This window comes from Stegostoma tigrinum, chromosome 8 (genome assembly GCF_030684315.1).
Source record: "Stegostoma tigrinum isolate sSteTig4 chromosome 8, sSteTig4.hap1, whole genome shotgun sequence".
Lineage (NCBI taxonomy): Eukaryota > Metazoa > Chordata > Chondrichthyes > Orectolobiformes > Stegostomatidae > Stegostoma > Stegostoma tigrinum.
The window spans coordinates 21,958,976-21,967,913 of record NC_081361.1 but is presented as its reverse complement, the minus strand read 5'-3'; the positions used below and the strand labels follow the sequence as shown (position 1 = coordinate 21,967,913).

General features: G+C 40.2%; 1 non-coding gene across 1 annotated transcript; it reads left to right on the top strand.

The window, feature by feature from the left end:
- Positions 1-3,899: 3,899 nt before the first annotated feature.
- trnae-uuc (transfer RNA glutamic acid (anticodon UUC)) lies at positions 3,900-3,974 on the top strand. The gene has a single exon. It is a non-coding gene; the product is annotated as a tRNA-Glu (tRNA).
- The last annotated feature ends 4,964 nt before the right edge of the window (positions 3,975-8,938 follow it).

Here is an 8,938-nt window from a genome sequence, read left to right as displayed (position 1 = left end):
TCATTCGTTTATCAGCTGAATACAATGGATATAACACAGATGATTACCCGTCTCCAGCTCCCTAACTTCGCCACTTCCACCACTCAGATGGCAGTGTCTCCAACTTATTCATTCGAATCTTTGCTTTGGCGTCAGTAACCATGTCTAACGAGTCAAGTGTTGGCAGAGAGTGAAATGTCTCAGAGGGAAAAAAAATGTAGATCAAGTTTTAAGTCGCTAAGATTTGTGGAATTTTTGCCCCCACAAAGTCGTTTGTTAATGCTGTTATTTTTGCAGATCACGTTTTTCTGATGGAACATTTTAATGTCTGAGGTATTGGGTCATGGGGAGCCACTGTTTTTCCCACAGAACTCATGTTTTATGTTCTCACAGGAATGTCGGATTTTGGGAAATTTCTCTTCAGTGTGTGCAATTACCCGTGCATTGCAAGCAAATAACATCTTTGAGTTTCAGAAGACTTGGGCAGCCGTGTCAAAGTGAGTCATTTTTCTGGAAAAGCCGTGTCGTTATTTTTAATAAAGATGTGGTAGGAATTTGCAGGTTTCACCTCCAAGTTTACTTGCCAAAGTGATCTTCACACTCCAGATGTGTTGACAGGATTACCAGAGGCACTACAGTGCAATCCCAACAATTGGCGTACTGGCAGAATCTTTCATTCTTTCACTAAGGAGTGAGGAGTTAATTTTCTACAGTGGAAAAAGAAAACTGTTTGACAGCTTAAAATATTGAACTATTGTGTTCCAAAACTGATCTGCTGTTGGATGTAACGTAAGACAGTTTCCTGTGGATGTGCTGTGACGGGGTGATATGAACTGGAGGTTTGTATAGGAACCTGAAATACAAAGAACACAATTATTTTAATCACCCAAGAAAGCAGTCGAGACCTCTTTGAAGTGCACACTTGTAGTTTATATTCCTGTGCCGGAGACGATTTGATCATGATTGTTTTTTTGAGGCAGCTTGGAGGTGAAATCTCACTTGCTGTGATGAGATTTCCTAAAACTACTGCAATGAAGGGCTTTTGTGGCACAGTGGTAACATCTCCATCTCTGGGCTGAAATAATCTGGGTTCAAATTCTGTCTGATGAAGGGTCTAGGCCCGAAATGTCAGCTTTTGTGCTCCTGAGATGCTGATTGGCCTGCTGTGTTCATCCAGCTCCACACTTTGTTATCTTGGATTCTCCAGCATCTGCAGTTCCCAATATCTCTTGGGTTCAAATTCTACCTGCCAAAGAGATGTGTCAAAACATATCTGAACTGTTTCATTAAAATAACTGCAATTGTTTGAAAAATGCTTCACTGCCCTTCACTGTCTGTATTACTTGCTTATTTGTCAGATTCCATGTCAGCTGTTTGCAATCTTGACTCTATTCTGTCAAGAGTAATTTGTTTTATTCTCTTGACTAGGAGCACAAAGGCAACATTTGAAGATCTTTCAAATCTCATCTCCGAAGATGGCAACATAATGACAAGTAGCCAGCACGAAAAACAGGTAAGCGTTTGCATTTGGCACTGTGCATCGATATTCAGGGCATTATAGGTATTTTCAAGCAAAATATCTACAATGAATTACATTGGTGTCTGAATGCATACAAATACTGTGAATCAATAATGCAACAAGGGATACATGTATTACATATGGATGGTCTAACTTGGCTCAAGTCTTCCAAAATCGTTCTGTCATGATGCAACCTTCATAGATTATCTTTCTCAGTGTTCGTTATCTTGGAAGTTTGAACACTTGCACAATGATATTAAAAGCAGGATATATGTCAGTTTTCTTTTCTTTTGATTTGCACACTTGGAGGGCCTCGTAATTAATTAAAGCCAAGGCAAAACACGAATAGCTTTAATTGGTTCTCGTTAGTGTTTTTGTTCAATTAACATGTCTTCCTTTTATTGTTCTCTGCGGTAATAAATATTTACTGCATTGGAACTGAGAGATAATCACATTGCTTTGTTTGTTGAGCATTTCAGACATCAACTATTTAGTTTCAACTAGCTTGGACCACCACTGACATTTCAAACTAACTTCAAAAACCTTCTCAAAAAGCATATTGTTTTACCAGGTTTCGAGACATTCCTCCTCACTCTGTATGTCATGCTGTTTGCCCAGTCATTTTGTTCCTGAATTTTACAAAGTAACAAAATAATTTGTTAGTTATAAACATTTTGGTGTCACTTGACCAAACTAGTGTGTCCAGGACAGTAAGGAGGCAAGATGCAAGTTTTCTGTTGAATCATTCTTAGATTAAATCAAAGCAGTTTGAAGGTGGTACTTGAAGAGGACGAAATGCAGCATTCATGTTGGGTTGTTAATAATTTGACAGACACTCCGTTTTTCATACTGCTGAAAGTTCTAGTTGAGGTTGACGATGTTTTTGCATTGCTGTCCATCTGCTGGCTCCAGAATTTCTACGGTGCTGCTGTCACACCTTGTTTATTATGTTTGCTATTGGTGCACAGTGCAGAATTCCAAATTACTTTTCATATCTGGCTTGAATCTAAAAGTAGATTTGTTTTTAATAATCAAAAACGTGTGTTGTGCAGGATGATTGCTTTTGTGGTGTCAATTTCTATAAATATACATGGGAAAATCTGAGTTCAAGATTGGACAGTTGTTTAACTTCCATAATGCTGTCTCCCAGATTGTACAGTGAATATCGATGCATGGTTCGTTAATCTTTAAGCATATTACACAGATGTTCTCTGGCAATATGGCTTGCTAAGCTTTACTTTATATGGGTGTGCCATTCGCCAGGCCACCATATCAACACTTACTGTCGATCCTTAGTTGACACTGAGTGTAGTGATAATATACCACCTTGATATACCATAGCGTATTTTCTGAAAATACTTCCCCAAATGTGACTGTCTGGTGAATTTCACCTGAGTGAGCCAGCAATCATCATTTTCACTGTTGTGTTTTTAAATCTCAGAAAATATAATTTGAAACCTCATTTTAAATGCAGTTTGAAGCAGCAACTTCACCATGTCCAACAATTTGATTTGCACACTTGGCTGGGAATCTGAAATAGTTGCCAAGTGATTGTTTTATGGGTTAAACATTGATACTAGTTTTGTGATAAACTATTGTGCGTGGGATAAATTGTAATATCACTTCCAAATATCATTGCCTGGCTATCACCTCTTGAGTTTGAATTGGCCAAATGTTGACATAAGGCTTTAGCGTTGTAAAATGTTTTTACAATAAAGGCTTGAGTTTTGAAATCTCTTCTGTTATCTCATTTGATATTATGGGAGATATAGATTAGATGCAGTGAATGAATAGCTGGTTTTCTATGTACATTTTCAGGATGGAGCTTCAAAATTTGCCACCCTCAACAGCACCTTGAAAGAGAACAAAATACTGACACACAAAACACTGAAAGTAACAAAGAAGAAGGTAATCATCCCTTTATGTTTAATATTGGAATGAAACGTTCTCAAGTTGAAGCAGTTAATCTTGAAGCTTTACAAGTAAATCTGATTTATCTTTCCATAATGGTGTATCTTTGTTATAACTATGCTGTAAAGCAGTTCTCCGGGTAACTAAAGGGAAGTTATCAGCATTGCTGCTACTTAAGCCATTGAACATGTTTGGTTATATGTTTGAAGCTGTAACTATGCTGCTTGTTGCATATCTATCAGTGTGTTGGGTTGTGGGTAGAATATTTCTACATTGAACGGAAGTAAATCTGCGAGGCCAGGCAGGTATGCACAAACATTTCCCATGGTCTGATGGATAAATACAACAGTCAATACAGTGTGGAGCTGAAGGAACTCAGCAGGTCAGGCAGCATGAGAGGAGCAAGAAAATCAACGTGTCAGGTCAGGACCACACTGTATTGACTCTGACTCCAACATTTGCAGTTCTTGCTGTCTTTGAGAGATGGTTAGCATCACTGGTGGTCCAGTGGTTAGGATTCGGCGCTTTCACCGCTGCGGCCTGGGTTCGATTCCCGGTCAGTGCAGCACATTTTGGGGTGGCTCAGTGGCTCAGTGGTTAGCATTGCGGCCTCACAGTGCCGGGGACCCAGGTTCGATTCCAACCTCGGGTGACTGTCTGTGTGGAGTTTGCATATTCTCCCCGTGTGTGCATGGGTTTCCTCCCGGTGCTCTGGTTTCCTCCCACAGTCCAAAGATGTGCAGGCTAGGTGGGTTGGCCATGCTGAATTGCTGGTTGTGTTCAGGGGTGTGTGAGCTGTAGGGGATGGTTCTGGGTGGGATGTTTCAAGTGGCGGTGTGAAATTGGTGAGCCGAAGGGCCTGTATCTACACTGTGGGTAATGGAATTTAATCTCAATACAACATCTTGGCTGAAGCATTGAAATATGCCGACGCTCACAAAGGCAGAGATTCAGGTACTCATCTGGTGTTCCCTTTTTGTGTAGCAAAGGAAGAACTAAACCCGGGTTACACAATAACTCGGTTAGCCATCATGAATGAGGCAACATGACGAGAATTTTTTCAGCACTGCCCCTTGTGTCTGCGCTGGTCATAAAGCACCCACCTATTCTGATCCCATTTTGTAGAACTTAGCCCATCGCCTTCTAGGTATTCTTCATCAACATGTTGTGACACATGATGACACTTGTCTGGCAGAGGTGGAACTCAAACTCAGATTTCTGGCTCAGCGGTAGGGACGCTACCACTGAACCACAAGACCCCTTTATAGAGCTCTGATGAAGGGTCACCAGACCCAAAACATTAACACAGTTTTCTTCTTCACAAATGCTCCCAGAGCAGCTGAGCCTTTCCAGCAACTTTGTTTTTCTACCCCTTCAAAGAATTTGCATTTATTGGCGTTTTTGTCAACCCATTCAGCCAAGCTTATGACTCCATTCTGAAGGAGGTTGGACTGAACTGGGATCCCCTGCCTCAACGGTAGGTATCATTCCTACAAAATTCCACAACCCCTACCCCCACCCAGGAGTTTTGATGGCAATGGCGTTTCAAGAGTTCATCAAAATTGTTCTTCAGTGTCTCAAGGGTTCCTGCCTGGACCACCCTTTTAGGCAGTGCGTTCCAGAAACCCACCACTTCTGGGTGAAAAGTTTTTGAACAAATCCCCTCAAAATAGCCTGCTTGTTGTATTAAAACTGTAAGCCCTGATATTGATAGACAGGGAATAAAGTTTTTCCTAATGCTTAGCCAAATCCCTCAGAACTCTTTGAACCTCAACCAGGTTCCTCCTCAGTGTCTTTGTTGCAGTGAAGATTGTCCCAGCTTATTTAGCCCCTTTCTATAACTGAAATGTTCCCGCCCGAGCTGTATTAGTCAATTGGAATCAAAATTAGCTTTTGGCAGGAAGTAAGCGTGACTTTTGAAGAACATTTCTGCAACTTGAAGCTTTCATTCGGCAGTGTAGCACAGGGTAGAGTGATAGTTCTTGCTGTGTGCACTTTAATGCTCCAGACACAAAAGATACAAGTATGAACATCAGGCTCACAGATGACACAAGAATGGGAGGTGTGGTAAATAGCAAAATGCTTTAGTCTCTAGGCACACCGTGTTCTAACTGTGGCTCAACTAATTTTATTTACGTCTGCTCTTATATTCAGGCAAGTATCCAATATGGTGCTTTTACCACCTTATCCACAGGTCCTCCTGCCTTCATGAATATGCTTATGCGCACAGCAAGGTCCTCGTGATTCTCTGTACTTTCTAAAACTTCCATTTAACATGTCTTGTCCTGACTTATTTGTCCTCCCAAAACGCTTCGCCTGACACTTTTCAGGATAGAATTCTATTTGCCTCTTTTCAGGCCTTCTAACCAGCCCATGTGTGTAATCCTGGAGACTAAGGCTTTTTGCTGTTTACCACATCGCCAATTCTTGTGGCACCTGTGAACCTGCTGTTCACACTTGTAGCTTTTGTGCCTTAAAAATTCATGTACACACAACAAGAACCATCACTTTATGCTGCGGTATGCTGCTGGATGAATGCTTCAATTTGCAAAAATGCTCTTCAAAAATCACACATACTTCCAGTCGCAAAGTCAGTTTTGGTTCCAGTTTGCCAATTCCGGTGTATCTCCTAGGCTTTTAGCTCCTTAAGCAGTCTGAGACCATTAAATTATTTCTTGGGGTCAGAAAGGTGTCCTATGAAAAGACATTGAGTAGAATTATATTCTTGAGTTTTGAAAAATAAGGGTTAACCTTACTGAGTCAAACGTTTGGAAATCAGGTGCGATAAATTGTTTCCATCTTCAGGCAAAATCACACAGTACTTAGAAAATTTCCAATCTCCAAATGATGAAGTTACACAAACATTGAGTTTGGTTGACAGTTAACAGATCAGGGATCAAAACTCCGAACTTGCCTGTCGTTTATAGATCTAACTTTGTATTCCACTGTGTAACTGTGTCAAAAATTGAGTCCGAAATTTTGATTCTAATTAGATTTAGTTGCATGATAAATGGTATAAATAAGGCATGGAGTAGTATGTTTGGGAAATATGACAGTGCGTTCACAATGGATGAAATAAATTCACCTCACTTTTCCAGGGTGTAGTTCAGGGAATTGTACCATTCCTGGGAACTTTCTTCACGGACTTAACAAAATTGGATTCGGCTTTCCCCAATTATCGTTTCGTAAGTCTGTTTTACAAGATTTGGATTCCTTATTTGCTGATGAGCACTATTGTTACAGTTTCATTGCAAGCTGCTCATAGCAATAAAAGAAACTAATAAGTATGATTAATGATACTGATGAGAATAATGTGATGCTTTGTGTTGCGAATCAAACAATATGTAAATAAAGAAACATGCAAAAGGCTTTGCAGTTGATTGAATACAGGTTTAGTTTTTCTAAAGGTTGGATAAAGTGGGCATCATTTTTATTTTGTACAGGTAAATTTGTTAGCTGGACGTCACTGCCTATTGTGCAGTTGAGCAGCTGAGAATGGCATCAGCTTGGTACTGATCTATTTGATTGGAACAAAGGGCTCTATGTAATGGCCAAAATATAAACCTGGTGGAATGATCGATCATTTGTGTTTGACCTTTGACTATTTCCTAAAATTGAAACAAGTTTACAGAGTTTGTATTTCACTGCTGATCTGTTAAATTTCATGATCTCATAGTACCATTTGACCTTTATATATATTGAATTAATTTTCTTTGTTCATGTCTATTTCTTACAGAATGGCTTGATCAACTTCGACAAGAGACGAAAGGTGATTGTACTGTGCAAAATGTTTGTAAATGCATGAAACGGGAAAAGCGTGCCTTTCAATATTGTTGTGCTTTTTCTGCTTGATGGGGAATGTTGGAAGAGTCCACAACTACATCTTAAATGTGGATGATCACTAATAAATCCAATAAAGAAATCAGGAGAAGCTTTGTTGCTCGCAGCAGTCAGATTGCAGAAGCTGCTGCTACCAGGACAAGTTGAGAAGAATAGCAGAGATGGATTTGAGAGAAAGTTAGATGTCAGAAAGGGCACAAAGAGGCACATTAAGAATTTGGAGCATGGTGGGAGAAGTGTAAAGAGCAGCATGGAGCAGTTCAGCCAAATGGCCTGTTTTTGCACTGCTGTTATGATGCAAGTTACCTTTCAGCATTCACAACCAGGTCCAGGACCTTCCTGGTGTTCTGTGAATGAAGATGTTGTGAAATTAGTCTGGGTGCAATGGAAGCTATTTCATTATCGAAGAGACTGAGTAAATAATCTCTCCATATTAGTTGGAATTTTCCGTCAGAAGAGAGGCATCGGTTACTTATGGAAGATCAGAAAGTGAGGGAGTGCAGCCGTTGGGGTCATCACTGACTGGGCATTTGATTCCATATTTCTGAATTTGGTAAGACCAACTTCTGAAATATCTCTGTTGCCATGGTTACTATTGAGGGTATCGTACAATCCCTATAGGGTGGAAACCGGCTATTTGGCCCAACAAGTCCACACTGACCCTCGGAAGAGCATCCCATCCAGACCCATTCCCCATGTCTAACCCACCTCACCTCAACATCCCTGGGCACTATCGACAACTTAGCATGGGAATCCACCTCCCCTGCACATCTTTGGACTGTGGGAGGAAACAGTAGCACCCAGAGGAAATCCATGCAGACGATATTTTGGTCTTGTACTGCAGCATTCAGCAGACAGCGTGAGAATATTAACATGATACAAAGTTCAATTCATTGTTTATCACATGGTTTTGCTGACAAAACTGTAACTTGAGGTGCCATTTTAATCTAGCCTATGAATAGAATAGGTTGCAATCAGAAACAACTGACGCCGAATTTGCCAAGCTGGGCCCTGTGGTGTAAAATCAGCTGGGATGCAAAATAGGCATCCAACGCTGTGTGACTCCACTTAATGAGCACAGAGTGTCATCTGTCAAATAGCCCGTCATTTCTCATGGATGATGCTTCAAGTGTTTATTTCAACTGATCTGTTGAAAACTGGCATGCACTTTACAACTTAAAAGTAACGTTATCAACATTTGACTTTGAGAGTTCTGCCCCTCTTTACATGTCAAATCGTGACAAGGTTCAACCAAGAAGCCAATGTGATTGAAAGAAAATAGTCCAGTAACTTCTAGCGGCACATGGCCCGTAAATTTTATGATGCCGCAACTTTGAAAAATTAACTCAACATGTTCACCATCTGCCTTGGTATCAATTACGATAGACCAGCCACTTATTTTGTACTTTGCAGAATTTCTTGTGCCTGGATAAATGATCTTTCATAATGTTTCTTGCCTTCAACCTAAATCAGCTTCTGGTTCTGAGGTGAATCCCTAATACTTCTTTGAAAAAAAATCCATCATTGAATCATGAATTTGTGACCTGAAACCATCCTGGATAATCTGTACATAAATTTATCCTTGAAAAGTCACATAAATGTCATTTATTTCCAAAGCAGAAATATTTTTGTGACATGATTTACCGTGTGGTTGGAATAAAGTTATTGATGCTGTTGAAAGTACCACTG